This window comes from Sus scrofa, chromosome 14 (assembly GCF_000003025.6).
Source record: "Sus scrofa isolate TJ Tabasco breed Duroc chromosome 14, Sscrofa11.1, whole genome shotgun sequence".
Lineage (NCBI taxonomy): Eukaryota > Metazoa > Chordata > Mammalia > Artiodactyla > Suidae > Sus > Sus scrofa.
In genome coordinates, this window is record NC_010456.5 from 127,576,982 (window position 1) to 127,598,275 (window position 21,294).

At 45.8% G+C, this 21,294-nt stretch overlaps 1 long non-coding RNA gene across 1 annotated transcript in view; it reads right to left on the minus strand.

Annotated features, from left to right (window-relative positions):
• Window positions 1–21,294, minus strand: part of LOC110256768 — a 36,788-nt gene that overhangs the window by 4,315 nt on the left and 11,179 nt on the right. The window contains exon 2 of the long non-coding RNA XR_002338717.1: window positions 16,486–16,597. This is a non-coding gene — a long non-coding RNA (uncharacterized LOC110256768). The remainder of the gene's footprint in view (window positions 1–16,485; window positions 16,598–21,294) is intronic.

The window sequence follows — 21,294 nt, forward strand, 5'->3', positions numbered from 1 at the left end:
GGTAGGTGAAGGGAGAACCCCCTCCCCGTGACAGTCTGCCTCACTGGTGCTGGCTACCACTACGGTCCAGGAAAGGTCACAACTAGGCTTAGCTCAGCTCTGAAACCCAGATCTAGCAGCATAGGTTTTAGCACAGGTGATGCCACTTTGGGCCTCTGGCTTTTTTCTTTAACAAGTGGCCATCTGTTTCTTTCCTAATTTCCTGGTAATCCTCTCCCTGGGGCTGCCAATGGCCATGGCAGGGAGAAGACAGGAGACAGAGGGATCCAGACTGGAAGCTGGTGTGCCTTCTCTTCATCACTGGCGAGCCCCCTTTTCACTCCACTCAGCGGCGCCCTTGGGTCTACACCCGCGGGTCTGCACCGACTGTGTTTCTCAGTTCAGTTTCCTGGGGGCCCAGTGTATAACCCAAACCCGGGGGACCCCATGTGGGGAACCCACTCACGTGAGGAGGTGGTATAGTGGAGTGGTCGATTCTGGAAGGACTGCGTGGGTTCAAATCTCAGCTCTTCCCGCAGAAGCTATATGATTCCCTGCCAGTTCATTCCCATGCACCTCACTTTCTTCCTCTATAAAATGAGGCGGATACTGGTTCCCACCTTCTGGGGTTGTTCCAGTTAATGTGTTAACAGAACAAATGAGTTAAGAGCAGGTTTATTAGAGGCACTCAGTTATGTTGACTGTGATTAATTAATTACAGGAGGCCACTGTGACCTTCTTCATGGCTCTATGAGATGATAAACTTGTCAGGTGTTGCCTGTACAGTGTCCTGGGCAGGTTCTCTGGATTCTTATTCCCTCCTTTTCTCCATTGTAAAGGCCCTTTCCTCTCATTGTTGGCTGTTTAGAGACTTGGCCTTAATCAATAAAGCTGTAGAAATGTCATCAGGAGACACCTTGGTCTAGGATGTCACTTTATCTTGAAAGGCCCAGCAGCTGGTGACAGGTCCTCCTTGGCCTCAGAAGTGGGGGTGGTGTCTCCTGGCCTGGCTTTTTATTTTTATTTATTTATTTTTTTATTTTCCCACTGTACAGCAAGGGGGTCAGGTTATCCTTACATGTATACATTACAATTACATTTCCCCCCCACCCTTTCTTCTGTTGCAACATGAGTATCTAGACATAGTTCTCAATGCTATTCAGCAGGATCTCATTGTAAATCTATTCTAAGTTGTGTCTGATAAGCCCAAGCTCCCGATCCCTCCCACTCCCTCCCCCTCCCATCAGGCAACCACAAGTCTCTTCTCCAAGTCCATGATTTTCTTTTCTGAGGAGATGTTCATTTGTGCTGTATATTAGATTCCAGTTATAAGTGATATCATATGGTATTTGTCTTTGTCTTTCTGGCTCATTTCACTCAGTATGAGATTCTCTAGTTCCATCCATGTTGCTGCAAACGGCATTATGTCATTCTTTTTTATGGCTGAGTAGTATTCCATTGTGTATATATACCACATCTTCCGAATCCAATCATCTGTTGATGGACATTTAGGTTGTTTGGCCTGGCTTTCTAAAGATACAGGTGCGTAGGCCCTTCAAGGTTAGCCTATCACCAAGGCATGCTCTTCACTGCTGCAGGACCCAGGAAGGACCCACAACGGGAGCCTCAGCCCCGCCGCAACCGCCAGCTTGAGATGGGGCTGCCAGTTTTCCTCTCTTCCTTGCTTCTGAGTGAGTACCGCCCTTTCTCTCCTGCTGTGGCGATAACTGTCTCCTTTTTCTTTGGGTGCCTGTGAGGGTGAATTTTACGTGCAACTTGCCTGGGCCTCAGAATACCCAAATATTTGGTCATACATTATTCTCCTGTTTCTGGGAGGCTATTTTGGGATGAGATTAACCTTTAAATCAGTAGCCTAAGCAAAGCAGAAGGCCCTCTCTACTGTGGGTGGGCCTCACCCAATCAGGTGAAGGCCTGAATAGAACAAAAGGGGGACTGTCCTCTGAGGAAGAGCGAATTCCTTTTGTATGCCTGCCTTCTGCCCAGGATGTTGGTTTTCCCCCTGTTTTCTGACCAGAACTGACGCATTGGCCCCTCCCGGGCCTTGAGTCTGCCAGCTCTCGGAATGGAGCTGACACCATTGGTGCTCCTGTTTCTCAGGCCTTCAGACTCAGACTGGAGCCACATCCCTGGCTCTCCTGGGTCTCCAGCTTGCCGACTCACCCTGCAGATCTGGGACTTGTCAGCCTCTGTGGTTGTGTAAGCCTGGTTTTTAGAATAAATCTTTTTCTACATATACGAACATCCTATCAGCTCTATTTTCTAGAGAACCTTGACCTCCACAGTGCCCTACGCCGGTAGTGCAGGGCCCTCCTGTGAGGCTCCGAAGCCCTGCCCCCTTTTCCCCCATGTGGCCCGGGAGCTCCCCTGCTGAAGAGGATCCTCCAGCATCTGAGCACCCCCAAAGGGGCAGGTTGTTTGACATTCCCTGTGCCTGTGACCCCTCCTGATCCACCAATGCCTGCGTGTTCTGGGGCCTCTGCTTGGCACTGGCGTGGGGACACTCCCAATCCCCACTCCGTCTTGGCTTCACTTACTGGGAGGGGACCAGAAAACCTGGTAAATATTACCCACAGGAGAGCCTTGACCTGGGTGTTGGTCAGACTTTATGTGAGAAGCAGCAATGTTACAATTAAGTAAATGGATGACCTCAATTCAGAGACAGTGTTTGTTGAATTGAATCTTCAGCAAGTTAACATTCCTCAGATGAGTAAAAATGATATTTGGGATTAGGTTTTCACGGCACTGAATGCATTACTGGATTTCTGCTCCTCGTCATTGGAAAGGGGACATAACCTTCACTAAGGCAGTCTGCGGGGACTGGGACAGCTGGCATAGCCCCTGAGTGCGGACTGACCACAGGGGACTAAGGCCAAACACAACTCATTTCACACCAAGAATAAGCTGATTTGTTTTGTTTTTAAATAAGCCTTATTAAACTGGCTGCCACTCACGTTGGATCTGCGGGAGCATCGCAGGGCAGATCTTGGCCACCCCTGTCTGGGCCAGCAACAAAGCTGATCTTGAACAACCACTCCTTCCTTCTTCAAATCGGGAATAACCTGCAGATCCCTGCCGCTGGGGCCCAGGGGAAGGCTGGAAGGCATCTTCCTGGGGAGCAGTGCCATGTGGGCAGCCTTGGGCCAATGGCTTGGCTGTGGGCATCACTGTACCTGGGCCCGGCGAGCCCGGCTGGGCCTCTCTGCCCTTCCTGTTGCATCCATCAGCCTTTCTGGAGCTCCTCCCTAGGGGGACATTTCCTGACAGTACTTGACTTCCCATTCAGATACCCTGCCCCCACTTTTCCACCCCCTCCACAGGCCCCTCTAGAGACCCTATCTCAGCTCTAGAATAGATCAGCAATCCTCAAAGTGTGTTCTGGGAATGTGTGGGAGTCCCCTGGGTCCTTTCAGGAGACCCACAAGCCGAAACTGTTCTCATAAGAAGAGAATATCAAAATGTTATTTGCCTTTTCCCTTTCATTCTCTCACGAGTGTGTGGTGGGGTTTCTGGAGGCTATGTGATGTGTGATGACGTCATCACCCCAGCGGACTGTGTGCTCCTGTGTTCTTGTTTGCTAAACATTTCTTGGCTTTAATTTTAAATATGGAAAATACTGATTAAACCACAGACACACAAGCCCTTTGGGGTTCTTCAAAATGCTTTAAGAGTGTAAAGGGGGAGTTCCTGTTGTGGTGCAGTGGGAACGAATCTGACTAGGAACCATGAGGTTGCGGGTTCGATCCCTGGCCTCGCTCAGTGGGTTGAGGATCTGGCATTGTGAGCTGTGGTGTAGGTCACAGATGTGGCTTGGATCCCGTGTTGCTGTGGCTGTGGTGTAGGCCGGTGGCTACAGCTCTGTTGGACCCCTGGCCTGGGAACCTCCATATGCTGCAGGTGCAACCCTAAAAAAGACAAAAAGACAAAAAAAAAAAAACACAACAACAAAAAAAAACTATTAAAAAAAAGAGGGTAAAGGGGTCTTGAGACCAACAAATTTGAGACTCTCTCTTCTGTATCTTGTTTTTTCCTTCAAGGTGAAGTATCGTCTTTACTGTAGTGTTTATGTATTTTTTAAAACCATTTAACACCTGTAAAACATTGCTGTTTTTGTTAGGTTCCTATGTATTTTTAAAAATGTGTAAGTGAGCAAGTTTTCAAGTCTTATGCCCTAACTCCTTTTTTTCTATGAACTCTATAATTTTTATTATGTAATTTTAAAAGTTGTTTTATTCGTGGTAAAATACACATAACATGCACATTTGAATCATTTTGTGTCCAGTTTAGTGGCATTATGTGTATTCCCATCCTTGTACAACCGTCACTGCTTTCCATCTCCTGAACTTTTTCATCATCTTGATCTGAAACTCTGTACCCACTAAACAATATCTCCCCATTCCCCCCTCCACCCAGCCCCTGCTAACCACCCCTCTACTTTCTGTCTCCATGAATCTGACTACTCTAGGTACAGTCATATAGGTGGCATCAGATGCTATTTGTCTTTCTGGACCTTTCTTGATTCCTTCCCACCAGCACAACTACCTGGCCTCCATGTCCTGTCAGGTAACAGCATCTAGGTCGTTCTTGTCCTCTAAAGATAAATCACGACGTTTCCCCCTACGCATCTGTGCATTGAGATGGCTGGCCTCGGTGGCAGCACTATGTTGGAAAAGGCAGAAACGTCAGATAGACCTGGTTTGAAACCCTGGCTCCTCTGCTATTAAAGTTATGTGGCCTCCACATGGCACTGAAATGCTCCAAGCCTTAGTTTCCTCCTTGCTAAAACCAGGATAAGTATCCCCTCCTCCCACGCTGGTTGTGAGGATTAAGAAAGCTCCTGGAGGGCACTCCTGTTGTGGCTCAGCGGTAATGAACCCGACTAGTATCCATGAAGATGCCAGTTCGATCCCTGGCCTCGCTCAGTGGGTTAAGGATCCGGCATTGCCGTGAGCTGTGGTGTAGGTTGCAGATGCTGCTTGGAGCCCTCGTTTTCTGTGGCTGTGGCGAGGCCAGCAGCTATATCTCCCATTTGACTCCTAGCCTGGGAACCTCTGTAGGCCACACCTGAGGCCTTAAAAAAAAAAAAAAAAAAAAGCAAAAAATAAAATCAAGCTCCTGGAGGAGAAGGCAGGGAGTTCCAGGGGAGGTGTGTGGTTGTGCGAAGGCCCAGCGGTGAGGAAAAGTCCGGCACAGGGAGGGCTGGGAGTGAAGTAAGGGCAGCAGTGTGATTTGCCAAGTCAAGAGTGGAAGGTGAGGAGCGGAGGGATGGGAGGCAGAGGGCCACATCATGAAGAGCCTCGCGGTGACTTGGAAAGTCTGGATTTTATTCCGAGGGCAATGGGGAGCCACCAAAGCTTGTAGGCAGAAAGGGACAATCAGGTTTGCGTTGCAGAAGGGTCACTCTGTCAGTGTGTGGGGAACGCTCTGGTGGGGACATGGGAGAGAGTGAGGACACTGTCGCCGTAGCCCGGAAAGAGGCAGCAGGATGTCGTGACTGCAAAACACCAGAGAAATGCTCTGGAGATGTTTGCTCCTTCCGCAAAGTTTGTCTTCCCTGCTTCAGGTTTCCTCTTTCTTTTAATGTACAGTCTCTCGAAACGTCCTCATTACCTTGGATCCCCTGTCGGCGCTCACCCTTCTCTTGAAGTAAGCCAGGTGGTTGGCTGGACAGAAACCGCCCCCTACCCCTCAAGACGCCCCTTGGGGTGCCTCCCTACCCCCTAACCGCCCCCCCTCCCTAGCTTATCCAAGTTTTCACTGAAAGAAACTAGCCGACTTGATAGGGTGTCTTAGCGAAGAGAATAGGAGCTGATACACTCATTCAAATGTTTGCTCCTGGTTCTTCTTGTCACCTTGTACCCCTCCCTCCCCAACTTGGGGCAGTCAGACCATCACCCCAAGAGAGGACAGTTGCAGCATAAGGCAGAGAACAAGAGTTTTGAAAGCCAGAGTCCAAGTATGGAACAAAAGATCTGGAAAGCTGTGTGATCAACCCCTGCCCCCAGGAGAGGAGATCCAGTGCTTACCAGCGGGGGCTGGGTGGGCAAGGGGTAAAGGAGGCCTGGGGTGGGCTCCTCCTCGGCTGCGCTCCCGTGTACACTGCGCACAGGGAGAAGGGAGGCAGGGCACGTGGCAGAACCTAAAATGCATCTGGAGGTCTGAGAACCGAGATGGATGCACGCCAGGAGGATGCAGGAAAGGGCACAGGTCTGTGCCCAGAAAAGGGGTTTGGATTCTATTCTAATGGCTTTGGGAAGCCAGTAGGGATGGAGCAGGGTTGCAATGTAATCTGATTTACATTTTTTAAACAACACTCTGCTTGGGGTGGAGAGTGGATTAAAAGAATGATCCTTTTGGTGTGGAAAGGACAGAAGACCTTACTATTTATAAGTCATGCTCCTTTCTAAGGAGAGTGATCTCATTATATAAAGGCTCTTCAGTCCTGCTGTGGCAAAATCCAGGAACAGGGCGGGTGGGAGGACTAAATGTGAGTGCATAGGAAAAGGAGGGATTTATTATTATTTTGTCAGTTGCTGCTCCTCTGAGAGAGGACAGAAAGACAGGAAGAAGGAGAAAGGCCAAGCAAAAATCCAGAGACTAGAGCCCATTTCAGAAAGGTTTGGGGGGATTTTTAGCCATAGGTATACTGCATTTCAGGTTATATGTATCCTAAGATGTATATCCTTCCATTTGCCTAAAGTTTTAGCAGTCTGGACACATATGAACAACTGTGTATGAGGGGTGTGTGTGTGTCACAGAAAAGGGCTGGGTACCAATCTGGATTAATGTGGCACAGGACAGAACGGCATGTGTGAGACTATTAACAGAATGATTTCACAGTTGCCCAGAGAGAGGAATCAGAGGTGACCCTAAAACTGCATTCTCCCCCCACCCCTCCTCGCAGAGAACTTTCAGAAACCCTGACGAGGCAATGACTTAGGAAAATCTATAGAATGGAAGCATTACTACTTAGAATTTGAGGAGCAAGTTATTACCAGCTGATATCTGATCCATAAACACTTTAGAGTTTAGGAAGTAATTTCACATGTTTTGCCTAAAAGTGACATGAAATATTAAAAAAAAAAAAAAAAAAAAAAGGCTTTCCCTGAGAAATTATCACCCTCTGGTTTGGGAGTTGAAGATTATTCTGAACGAGTGTGAACTGCAAGATCTTGAGAAGCTACTACTGAGCAGTGCTGGGTACCATTTAAACTCACATTTCCTCCGACTCTGCAATCCCTCTGTAGGACTCTGACCTATAGCATCAAAACCCCAGTATGTCTGGAGAGATGCACTGTAATTATTACAGGATTGTTGATGATAATAGCAAAATAAAAACAACCCTGCACCCCGCAAGAACAACAAAACCCAACCTGGAAACAACCTGAATGTCCATCAGCAGAAGACTGTTATTAAAATCATGGTTACTATAGACCGAATGCTTGTGTTCTCACTTTCAGATGTTGAAAACTCACCCTCAGTGAGATGGTAATCGGAGGTGGGGCTTTTGGGAGGTGATGAGGTCATGAGGGTGGAGCCCTCAGGAATGGTATTAGCGATCTTAGAAAAGAGACCTCCGAAAACTCCCTCGCCCCTTCTGCCACACGAGGACATCTGTGAAAGAGGGGGCAGGCCCTCACCAGTCCCTGAACCTGCCAGTGCCTTGATCTTGGACCTCCCAGCCTCCAGAACTGCGAGGAATAAATTCCTGTTGTTTATAAGCCACCCAGTCTGTAATACTTTTGTTATGACAGCCTGAAAGGACTAAGAAGACAATAGCACATCCACGCAATGGGATGCAACAGAGCTGTTAAAAAACAATGAGTCAGATCCATAGCTCCCTAGCTGGAACAATAACCGGACATATGCTAGATTTTTTAAACAAAGCTAGTTTAGGAATACTGTGTGTTCCCACTTTGTCCAGGGGGGACAAAAGTCAGTAGGTCAATGAGTTTCTTTCTTTCTTTTTTTTTAAAGGCCGTACCCACAGCATATAAAGTTCCCAGGCCAGTGATTGAATCCGAGCTGCAGTTAGGACCTACACTGCAGCTGTGGCAATGCCGGATCCCGAAACACACCAGGGATCCGCACCAGGTCAGGGATCAAACTCTCGCTTTCGCAGCAACCCGAGCTGCTGCAGTCAGATTCCTAACCCACTGTACCACAGTGGCCACGACAGATCCGAGCCACGTTTTCGACCTACATTGCAGTTCTTGGCAATGCTGAATCCTTAACCCAGAGCGAGGCCAGGGATTGAACCTGTATCCTCATGGATCCTAGTCAGGTTTGTTACTGCTGAGCCACAACAGGAACTCTGTCAAAGTGTTTTTATAAGTGGGAAAAAACAAAAAAAAACCAAGGTACATATCAAAATAGTAATCCTTAGACAGATGGGAATAGAAGGAGAGAGGGGAAGACTGTGATATTAAAAAATACATATTTATGTAACACTTTCATATATTGTGGGATTTGGTTCCATATTTCCACAATAAAGTAGAAAAAAGACCCTGGATTACTAAGCAGGTGCAATGGAGGAGGTGTGGGGGGGTGTCCTGGGCTCTGTGGATGCCTGGCACTTCTCTAGGGGTGAAAGCAGGACAACCCAATACCTGATTCTCTAAGTGTCCCCTACACAAGAATGTGTGCATGTGGGTAGGTGGGTGGGGTGGGGGAGAAAAGGCATAGCCCCAGCCAGTTCCCGGAAACCCCTTACCCCACACATCTTCATCTACAAACCCCCCAGAATAACCAAGGGCTGGTGTTGAGGGTGGGGTTTCTAAGATGGAGACTGAGGTTTCAGAGGCAAAAGAGTAGGTGGAAAATTTGACAAAACCCTGGAGATGGCTGGCAGAGTCCCAGGAAAGCTTAAATTATCTCCAGGCTTGAATTTTCCTGGTAGAGACTTAAATTTTCCTCATCCCCTGGCATGGGGAATCCAGCTGGCAAAGGAATCCCAAGTCACACAGGCCCCCGCTGGCCATTTCTGCTGCCACTGGCCAAGTCTCTACTTCTTGCCCATCTGTCTCTCTTCTTTTTCACCCGTATCTTAAGCTGTCACTCAAGCCCCTGGGGGCTGGCCTGGGAACCCAGACCCTTCTTACTCTCAGCCCTGCAGAGTAGGCCCCTTAGAGGGAGAACGGAGCCTGGGTGGGCCCCCTCTGGTTCCACAAAGCAGCGTGACTTGGGGTGTTCTCTGCTGGACTTCTTCCTTGATTTGGTTTTCTCTCCCCCTGCCCCATCCTCCGTTTCAGCTCCAGGGTGAGGAAGGCTGGGAGGCAGAGGAGGCTTTGAGAAGCTTCTCCACCAGGTGAACCAGGACTTGGACTGGAAGGGAAAGCTGAGAAGAGGGTCCGGCCTCTGCAGACTGGGCTGGGCAGCGGAGAGCAGATGCAAAGCTGCTCACCTTTCTGCAACCCTGAAGTTTTAACAAGAGGCAAGCGGCCACTGGCTCCTCAAACAGGGCCTGCCAGGAAGGTTTCTAAAGCATACTTCTCCAGCGCCCTGGCCAGAGCCCCAGCAGACTGGGGCCTGGGTCATTCGGCATAAAAAAGAAATATTAAACGAACAATGACTCTCTGCACACAAGTGGCAAGTTTCCACTGCAGGGAATTTATTTTCCACTTGAAAAGCTAATGAAAACCAGTCACGGTGAAAAACCCAGCCAACGAAAGATTTCAGGCTTTCTTTTCTTCAAGAGTCCAAGTCCTGGGTGGTTCTTTGTGGAATCTAGACTCGGGGAGAAGAGGGGCCTGTGACACTTGGAGTCCCCAAGACTCCCACCAGAAACTGGGCCTCGGGGTCAGACAGGAAGCTAAGTGAGGTTGGCAATGGCAGGAGAGGCAGGAAACACACCCACTCTTCATGGGGGTGTAGGGAATGGCTAGGCGGAGAATTCTGGAACATCTAAAAATAGTGGGAAGGTCAGAGCTAGAGAGCTTGAGGGAAACAGGAACTCAGCTGCTTTAATAAACCTGACACTTTCTTAGCTGTTTCTTTTTTAGTTCCCTATGCTGAGGTGGGTGCAGTGAAAATCTAGACTGAGTCCAAGCTGCTCCAGGTGTGATTTTCTCTGCTCATGGCTGACCTCGACAAACTGCCTTTCCCTCTCAGCATGCTGTGCTCCCCTGGGGCACTGAGCCCAGCTGGATGCTCCTCTCTGACAGAGGGCCCTGCCTCCAGGAACCTTCTCGGCCTAGCGCACCCAGGCTCCTGTCCCTATCATTCAGGGCACTAACGATACGGTTCACTTCTACTGCCCTGGGATCTTTCAGATGCTCTCTCCTCTGCTTAACAACCTTCAATGGCTCCCTATTCCTTCCAGAAGTTGTGCTTTATAGGCTGCCATTTAAAGCTCTTTATCATTTTGGCCCTGCCTCTCTCCCATCACTACCTTGAAAGCCTTAAATTCCAGAATTAAACAAAGGATGCAGGCCCCTAACTGTACTCTTTGAAACCCAGGAATTCCTTTCCCTTCTGCTTTGCCTGCTGAGGACTCGCTGAGCAGCTCAGATACTGTTCTGTCCTTATAGCCTGCACCCCACTGAAGTCAGTCCCAAGCTCCCAAGGCAGCACGGCAGGCTCCAGGTAGAGCACTTTGGACGCTTAGTGGTGATCATTCAGACCTTGGCCATGGGTTCCTTGTGCGTCAAATGAGAATAACAGGACCTCCTGCATGAGGGGAGGTGAGAAGTACAAAGGAAGCAAAGCATGCAAAGCCTCTGGAAGCACTTAGTTAATTGCTGACTGGGATTATATTATTAGACAGTGGACATTCTGAGGACTTCAATGCATGAACTGGGGTGGGGCGGGGAGGGGGGGCATCATTCAACCCATAGCAAAGGTCCATCAGGAGTCTCACCTCCTGGAGGAAGCCTCTGCTCCCACACAAGCTCAGGGCATCTTCCCTCTGCAACTCCTACAGCACCTAGTGTCTGAGGAACTCAGTGGCGGTGGGCAGGCTTGGCCTCCTTAGGTGTTTATATTCTGTCTCTCCAAGGCTGAGCTTAATCTAGGTGGATAGCATTTGTAACTTTTAAAACAAGCACAGCACAGCAGAGCCTCTCTTATCTGCTGGTATTAGGAGTTTGGAGGTTAGGTGGTAACTGAAAATCTGAAAGGAATGCCCGCAGAAGGCTTGCTAGGTACACTGGCCCAGCATGCGCAGACGCGGGGTTATGCAGAGATACGCAGGGGTGGAGAGCTGAGGGCAACTGCTGCAGTGCTTAGATGGAAGCTGACCAGGACAGATTCTCCAGCACAAGAACCAAACAGCAGCTCCCAAGATATAGGAAAACTGGGTGCCAAGTTTCCAGCCTCCCACTGAGAGTACATTAAAAAAAAACCATCAACACCCCAGACCTTTTCAGGCTCCTTTATCTCACACCCGGGTGTCAAGGGAAGTGGCCCTACAGGACCATTTGGAGGCTTTAAAAGTGGAAAGAAATTCTGGGCCACAGAGAGGGGCCCCAGTGGAGCCCGGATTCAGAGAAATAGGGTTGTCTTCGGAGAGTTCATCTATAAGACAAACATGATAGTTCCGAGCAGAAACAAAGTCTTTGTTTCGCTCAATTCACTGCATTAACGTATCCAAGAAAGAGTGTGGTCATCAGAAGTGTGTGTGTACACAGCTGGGGAGACCCCAGGAAGAGAGAGCAAGACTTGGAGAGCCAAGGAGTGCGTCCGTGGCTTTCCCCAGGGGAAAGAGGGACAATTGGGACAGGAATTCAGGCACGGGGCCTGTGCTGACGGTGTGACCATTTAGGGGGATACGTAAGTTTTTATAGTGTGATGCGTCTGTGATTAATATCTCCCATAGCATCCAAAGCCCCGCCCCCCACCATCAGATCCCAAACTTGCTCAGCCATTTGGCTTTCCCAAGAGCCCTTCCCCAGGGAGGGAAAGAGTCCATGAGCGGAAGCACAGACCTAGTCCACAGGCATAGAAGCCAAGAGTCTGGACTGGAGTCAGCCTGCCTGGGTATAAATCCCAGTTCCTCTCCTCACTAGCCCGTATCCTTTGGAAAGTTACCTAACCTCTCTGAGCTTCAGTTTCCTCATCTTTGAAGTGGATTTAATAATAGCACCTGTTACATAGGCTGTTGTGAGGATTCATGAGATGATCTTTGCAAAGTGCTTACGTAGCACACTGGTGAGGACATAACAGGCCTTTACAAAGGCATAAGCTGCCATCATCACAACCCAAACACCGTAATAAATAAGCGCATCAGTTTTCTTTTGTATACATCAGCCGCATGCCCTCATGGAGTGGATCCGTGCCCCGGGGCTGGCTGTGCTGTGAGCTTCATGAGGACACAATCTCACGACCCTATCTCTGGACCCCTAGCACTGAGCACTGTGTCTAGGGTAACAGATACTAAGTGTTTGTTGAAGAAATGAACGAATTAGTGGGTAGTAAGTCAAGTTTGGAGAAGGAGCTCCTGGTGCAGCCATTTGGGTCATTTCACCTAACTTCCCAGGTGGCCACATTGGGTCGTCTACACCTGCTTTTGTTGTACAGTCATCTGGAGGGAGGTAAGAGTGGTGCTGAGCCAAGGCAGCACCCTCCCACACCTGGTTACTTACTCTCAGTGGGGGCCACAGGCCAGCAAATTCGCCCTCAGCTGAGAGTTTGTTAAAAGTGCAAACTCTTAGGCCAGACCTATGGAATCAGAAGCTGCATTTCAACAAGATCTGCAGGGGCTGTGTGTGCATATAAAAGCTTGAGAGCCCTGCTTTCGGGCCTGCTACAGTTCGGTCACCACAGGAAGAGAAGCTAGCAGGAGTGGCCCTTTCTCCCCACTCCAGAAAGCGCTCCCAGTATCTGATCAAGAGGATGTGGGTGCGGGGCACACACTCTGCGCTTGCTCCTTCCTGCCAGAGTATCTCCCTTCTCCTTTCCTGACACTCATGCTGCTCAAGAGCCCTGCCTTTTTTCATGATTATATTGAGAAACCTCTGCTGTTTGCTGGTGGAATCTGTATTTGTTTCCATGCAAGGGGTGTTTTTAATCCAGGGGAGCTGCTAATGCAAGCGGTGCTGCTGTGAGCTCTATCGCCCCTCTCTGGTCCCACCCTGGCCCTGGCATGCTCCCGCTGGCACTCAAGGAGAAACAGGATGTTCAGATTCCCAGACGATCCCTGCCCTCCTCCTCCTCCGCATTCTTCCTCATCTGCCCAGCTGTGCAGATCTGGCGCAAGGTCGATTCTCCCCACCTCTCACCTGCTCAGGAGAGAATGTAAACGTGTGCCAAGGACACCACAGTAAACTCCAGCAACAGCGCAAGAACTTTTAAATCTTCCAAACTGCTCCGTGCACTTGCTCTAACTTTGTATCCTAACATACCCAAGAGGATGCGGCCCCCACCCCTGGGTCCAGCCCCAGCAGCTGCTCATTCCTGCTGCTTTGGGAAATGCCAGGGCTCCAGGTAGCAGCCTCCTCCTGGCTGCACCTTCAGAGTGGGGGACAGCTAAGAAGTGGGGGGCAGGAATAGAGAAGGGGGCTCAGAACTCTCCCAAGACCAACTCTTGCAAAGAATTCTTTGGTTTTCCACATGGAAAACCAACCCACCAACCAAGTAGCCAATGAGTAAATTCAGTGAATTTGACAGAGGAACCCCAAGGCAGGACGCAGGACAACTCTTGGTGGGTAAAGTTATGGAAAGAGATGGTATCTCCTTTCCAAGAGGCTCTATGGCACATGTAGGACCCCAAAGAAAGATCTATAAATTTTCTTCAGTAGCTAAAAATTAGGCTTCTGTCCTCAGGTTCAAGATGAAAATAGTGGTTGGAATTCTGGTGCCAACTTTGCCAGACAAGGGGGAATGGGGAAGCTCCTTGGAGGTGACGTGACATCCTGGTTGGCTCCTGTGGCCCCAGCATTTGCAAAGGCCTTTGTGAAGCAAAGGCTCTGTTGGGTCCACTCTCTCCTCCTAGGTGCAAAGAGGCCAAAGATTTACTGCCAACCCTTTTCTACTTTGGAGCAGAATTTTCCAATTTGGGTGGGAGAGGCAAAGTCCCTTAAAAATCCATTTCTTAATGAAGAACTGATCATTTTTAAAGTTTCCTGCCTCTTTTACCAAGTGACCCTAAAATTAGACAAAGCATGGTCATTCCTGATCCATTGCTGGCTACCCAAAGCCAGATTAGTTCAGGGTTTATCAGGAAACAGATGGCATGATCAAAATGGGAAAAATTAAGGCCTCCTTAAGAATAAAGGACCATTTACAAAGGTGTGAGCAGGGCACAGGGAAACCAAGGGGGACAGGGCTGGGTGCTGAGGCTAATCACTGACTGGGGGGCCCTTACTACCCCTGGGCCTGAAGGGGTGAGGGGAGAGAGCATTTTGGAAATCTGGAAGGAGCCGGTCAAGTGGGGAGGGTCATTTTGGGAGGAGCTGAGACTTTCAGCCCAGGGTGCAGGCAGCCCAAGTGGACCTGTGAGAAGGCAGCCAGAGGAATATCTCCTCCAGCTTCACTCCCCTCCTTGCTAAGCCCTCACCCTTTCCCCCATTGACTTAACCTGCCTGGGACCCAGAGGGGCGGGAGCCTAGTAATGAGTACAGACAGGCCAGTGCCGCAGCCACTGGACTGGGAGCAGGGGGAGAAGGGTAGAGGGGAATGTGGACGGTCCAGAGGTGACAGCTGGCACGGGAGGCTTTCTTACATTCATGCTGGTCCCACCTGACTAATTCCTTCTTAGAGCTGCAGCCACACAAACATCTTGTTATTTTTTTCTCTTGAACTTCCCACTATTGTGTTATCGGTCTACATTGTCTAGATATCTCATCTGCCAAACCAGCTTGCAAACGCTTTGACAGAGATTGCATCTTACCTTGCATTTCCCCCATGGCCCTGGGTCCCGCCCTTACACACATAGGTACTCGGTGTGTGTGTGTGTGCGCGCGCGCGCGCACAGACAGGCCAAGTTGTGCTGCAGTAACAACCCAAGATCTTAGCAGCTATACACAATGAATGCTTTCTGTTCACACTACCTGTCCATTACAGATCAGCAAGGGGTGCTCTGTATGTCACAGTTACTTTGGGACCCAGAACGGTTTATCTTAACATGCACATCCCCAATTACAACAGAAGAGGGAAGAAGATGAGGTAATTACACCCTGGCCGGAAGCTTCTGCCCACTGTGTCACTTACACTTATGCACACATCTCATTTGGCCAAGGCAAGACTTGTGGCCATACCTCACTTTTACAAGTGGGGAGGCAGAGTCCCTATATGCTCAGAAAGCAGGGAGCCAGAAATATTTTAGAAATAGTTTCCACAGGGGGCAAGGGTGGTCTCTACTGGGGAACCCTGGAGGGGCAACTGGTGCTTTTGAATTTAATTGAACATTACTGTCAATAAAAATGAAATGACTGAACAAATCTATACCTTTTGACACACTGTTCCAGTTAGTCAAGTCAGCAACAGCAACAAAGAGTCAGAAATCAAGTGCCTAGGAATTACGAAAATCAAATGATTTTTAAAATGGACAGACTGGTTTATATTATAATAAATATTTCTGGCTAGTTTCAGCACAGCCTGTTTCATTTGATGTGAATTACTCCCGGGATGTGAATTATTGTTTTTCCCCATCAGGTTATGCCATTATTTTCTAGAGTCTCATGTCTTTGGCTAGTCTTTAAGACTCCAACAAACTGATATAGATATGCCTGTTGATCCTGATGCCTTCTCTTGGGCTCAGCTCCAAGGAAAACATAGCTGCTGCCACACTCCCCTCCATGTGTGGGGTATCCCCCAGAAATGATACCCAGTGCCACCCCCAGACGTTAGGTTACACAGTTGCCCAATCCTGGGCCCCCAGGAAATTCCTGGAACTTGTAGCAAGTCACTTCACCTCAAAAGTAGGAAAGGGTGAAAAAAAAAAAAGTCCAAATCTAGACAATTTCTTTGTTGAATAAAAATATTTTAAAAGTGAAACAAATTCCCAGCACAGTTTTCAAAAGCAAAAAAAGCCATATTCAGTTGTCCTCAGACATTGTCCACAGGTAAAAACTATTTGGGAGATGGCTTTGGCCATCTGGGGTTACCATCAAATAGACTTATCTGCTTGACTTCTCAAAGAAATTACCTTGAAAAACCATGAAGAGACTGTGACTAAAGGTGTAAAAGATAATTACATTTTTAAAAAGACAGTATCTCCGCTCTGTTCTCTCTTATTTTATTTTTATTTTTGGTAATCTTTTGCACACCATGAACCCAAAAAGCAAATGCCAGTACTGCTTCCTCAACATAAACTGTGAAAGGAATTTTGTAGGTTGGACTTAGGTAGAGAGATTATTTTATTTCCAATGGCAAACCAGATCTTCAGGGATGAACTTTCATTCATGAGCTCTCGAGAGGCCTCCGGGGAGGTGAGAAAAGAAGCATGAAATTGACCCTTGTGACTCAAAATGGGCAGGGTTTTCATGAGAAAGTGATTGTAGCAGCAATCTCAGAAGCTGACAGAAGGTGATGGCTTAGCAGGGTCCTTACCTGGCTCCCTGAGGGGTGGGTCGGTTCCGTTTTGGGACCTTCTACAGGATCTTTTTGGGGCCCTGCCTCTTATCTCCAGTTGTTTCTGCAATTCAAATTCTGATATGACCTGCTGGAGAGAAAGTGAGAATTATCAGAAAGAGTAGCTTCCACTTTTATAATTCCTTTACCTAATTATAAAAGTAAAGCATGCTCATTGCAGAGAATTTGGAAAATAGGAAAAACAAACAAAAAGAAATAAAAGGGGAGTTCCCGTCGTGGCGCAGTGGTTAACGAATCCGACTGGGAACCATGAGGTTGCGGGTTCGGTCCCTGCCCTTGCTCAGTGGGTTAACGATCCGGCGTTGCCGTGAGCTGTGGTGTAGGTTGCAGACGCGGCTCGGATCCCGCGTTGCTGTGGCTCTGGCGTAGGCCGGTGGCTACAGCTCCGATTTGACCCCTAGCCTGGGAACCTCCATATGCCGGGGGAGCGGCCCAAGAAATAGCAACAACAACAACAAAAAAAGACAAAAAAAAAAGAAATAAAAGGCATCCATATCCATATTAGCCCTCTCAGCAATAATCACCATCAATGTTCTGATGCCTCTCTCCCCCTTTTAACTTTCAGTTTTCTCTTTTTTGATTTTTAAGTTACATATTTTCATAACTCATTCATCCTTATTTTTTGAGCACAAACTATTGTCCTGTTCTCAGCATCAGTGATATAATGGGTAGAATAAATGGGAAAAGTCCATTCTCATGGAGATCAAATATTATCAGAGATAATTATTAAAATCCAAGGAGGGGAAAGACAAGAATAAAATCTCCAAAGATTTGGAAATTAAGTTGCACACTTCTAAACAACTCACGAGTCAAAGAGGAAATCTCAAAGGAAATAAAATATACACAGAACTTAAATGAAAATTTAAAAAGAGCATCAAAATATGTGGGGTGCTGCTAACAAAGAAACTGACAGGGAAATGTGTAACACTAAATGCTTACTACATTAGAAAAGAGGAAACATTAAATCAAAAAATCTATGTTCTTACTTTAAGAAACTAGGAAAAACTGTAAATCAACTGTAATAGAAAAAATAAAAATCAAAAAAAAACTAGGAAAAGAACAAAAATAGAAGCAAACTAAGTAGAAGGAAATATTAAAGGTTGCATCAGTAATCACTGAAAATTTAAAAAGAAAAAAAATTGAGAAAAATCAATGAAACCAAAAGTTGGTCTATAAAGACATCAATAAAATTGATAAACATTTAGCAGACCGACAAGGATAAAAGGAAGAAATAGATGATCAGCACTAGAAATGAGACAAGAGTCTCTGTAGATCCTGCAGCCACTAAAACGGTAATAAGCAAATATGTTGAACAACTTTATATTCATAGATTTGACAGCGTAAAAGAAATACATCAATTCCTCAAAAACCACAAACTACCAAATGTAACCAAGATAAAATAGATAATTGGAATAGCCCTATAACCATTAAAGAAATTGAGCTTGTAATTTTAAAAGCTTCTGAAAAAGAAATCTCCTGTCGCACCCTGGAGAATTCTTCCAAACATTTAAAGGAGTAACATAAAATTTACATCATCTTTTCCAGAAAATAGAAGAAGAGCGAACACTTTCCAACTCATTTTATCAAGCTCATATTACCCTGATACCAAAAGCAGACAAAAACGGTACAAGAAAAGAAAAGCATGAGACTTTCAGTTTCTGGCATGGCATGTATAGAGCTTATAAGTCACCAATGCATCCTAACAAATAAAAAGCTGAACCGAAAAGTCAGTAACTCCTTATATTCATCAGAGAAGTGAAGTCACAGGGCAAATTTCTGCCTCAAAAAGGGAAAAACAAACAAGAGGATACAGAGAATTATAATTTAACAAAGCAGAAACCCATGAGCAGAAATCTCTGTGGAAACCAGTGAAGGGGTAGGAAAACCTGAACTGCAATTGACAAGTAGTTGAAGGCTCGGTGTGGACAAGTCTGTGAATTAAACTCTCCACCGAGCCCAGTCACAGGGGATCCCCACATTTTTGTGAGTTTTATCTCCAGGGGATGTACCAGTGAATACTGGAGAAAAATCCCCTGTGCTTCCAGTAAGGGGGATGGAAAAGGAACCATATTGAAAAATGCCAGAGAATTCTGTTTTTAACAAGCCTGCCCTCCATTTACAAGCAGAACAATTTGCTAGAGACTAACTTATTGGGTTTTAGCAGAGTCTAATCCACCTACATAGAGAGAAGTACTCAGCTCCAGTTTGCTTTAGTCTTCCACGTGGAGGAATGAAAATACCAGCTTCAGTCCCTCTAGCCATCCTGTCCCACCAAAGTTGGGGGAGAGGAGCAGATGCGTTGGTGAAGTTCACAGACCAGGGGCATGGTCTTACCAAAAGACTGAGACCTAATCATAGGACTAAAGAATGCCCCTCTCCCCCCACGTCTTATCACGTCATCACTAAATGCCTCTTCAAAGCAGTTCCTTTTACCTACAACATCATGTCTTGGTTTTGAAAGCTACTACAAGGCATACAAAAGTCAAAAAGCAGTTTAAAGAAACTGAACAAGCATCAAAACCTCAGTCAGATATATGGCAAGAATGTTCAAATGATCAGATCAGGCATTTAAAAATACTATGATTAACACGTTAAGGGCTTTAATAGAAAAAGCAGACAACATGTAAGAATAGATGGATCATTTAAGTGGGGCGATGGAAAGTCTAGGAAAGAGTCAAAAAGAAATGCTGGAGATCAAAAACACTGTAACAGAAATGAAGAGTGCCGTTGATGGGCTTATTAATAGTCTGGACATGGCTGAGGAGAGAATCTCTGAACTTAAGACTATCTGAATAGAAACATCTAGAACTGAAAAGCAAAAAGGAGGAAAAAAAAAAAAAAAAAGACTGGAAAAACAGGACAAAATATCCGAGAACTGTGTGACAACTAGAAAAGGTATAACATACATGTAATGGAAATACCTGAAGGAGGAGAAAAAAAAAAAACCAGAAATAATATTTGAAGTAACAATGACTAGGAACTTCTCCAAATTAATGTCAGACACCAAACCACAGATCTAGGAAGCTCGGAGAACATCAAGCAGGGTAAATACCAAAACGAACAAACTTTCTCAGATAAATGAAATGTGAGGGAATTTGTTATCAGTAGACCTGCCTTTCCAGAAATGTCAAAAGATTTTTAGAGGAAAGAAAGATGAGACGGAGAAGAAAGTCAGATCTATATGAAGAAAGGAAGAGCAGAGGAGAAGGAATAAGCGAAGGTAAAATAAAAAATTTTATTTTTTCTTATTCCTAAGTGAGCTAAGAGAATTTGTTCAAAACAAGAGCAATGTATTATATTGTATATAAACATACACACACACTTATGTGTACTTATGGAAAAGCACATTGAAGGAAAGTACCGACATAAGGGATGGCAGGGAAGAATTAGGATTTTGTTTTTGTTATTATATGTTATTTTTGTTGTTATTATAAGGTACTTATATTACCTGTGAAGGAGTATAGTGTGAAAAATAGAGGACTTGGAGTAGTGGTAAAAGTGCACTGCAAACTTAGGGCCAAAAACTAAAATTTTTTTTTTTAAGTATAATGATGTGCTAAGAAAGGAGAAAATGAAATCATACAAAATGCTCAATTAAAACCACAAAAGGCTGAAAAAATTGTGGAAGACAAAAAACAGAAACAGAGAATAAGGATAAGAAATAGAAAACCCTAACATACATGGTAGATGTTAATTCAATTACAAGAGTAATCTCTTTAAATGTCAGTGGTCCAGATATCCCAGTTAAAAGGAATTGTCAGAACTAGTAATAAGAGAAAAAGAACCCAACTATATGTTGTCTGCAAGAAACTCACTTTAAATACAAAGACACATGTGGATTAAATGTAAAGGGATGGAGAAAGATGTACCATGCTAACACTAACCAAAGGAAAGGAGGAGTACCTATGTTAATCTCGGACAGAGTAGACTTCGGAGCAAGGAAAGTCATCAGGGATAAAAAGGGGGCATAGAATAATGATAAAAGGGTCGATATTGCAAGAAGATATAATCATTCTTAGTGTGTGTGTGCCTAACAACAGAGTATCAAAATACGAGAGGCAAAAACAGAACTGTAAGGGGAAAAAGAAGAATCCAATGTTATAGTTGGAGACTTTAATACCCCTTTATCAGAAATAGATCTAGCAGGCAGAAAACCAGTAAGGACATAAAGTCAACAGCACCTTCAGTCAACTGGGTATAATTGACATTTATTGACTAGTTCATCTCATAACAGCAGAATACGTATTCTTCTCAAACTTACATGGAACATTCACCAAGAAAGACCATATTCTGGGCCATATAACACACTTTAACAAATTTAAAAGAAATGGAAATCATACAATGCCTGCTTTCAGATTATGGTGAAATTAAACTAGAAATTAACAATAGACAGATAGCCGGGAAATCACCAAACCCTTGGAGATTAAAAAATACACTTATTCCAAAAAAAAAGTATTAATAACACATGGGTCAAGCAAGAAATCTCAAGAGAAATTTAAAAATATTTTTAACTAAATGAAAATGCAATTTATCAAAATGTGTGGGATACAGTAAAAGCAGTGCTTAGAGGGAAAGTCACAACACCGAATGCCTGTATTAGAAAAGAAGAAATGTCTAAAATCAATAATCTAAGTTTCTACATTAGAAAACCAGAAAAAGAAGAGCAAATTGACACAGGAAAAAATTCAGATGACCTTGGGTATGGCAAAGACTTTTTAGATACAACACCAAAGGCACCATCCATAAAGAAATAATTGATAAGTTCAA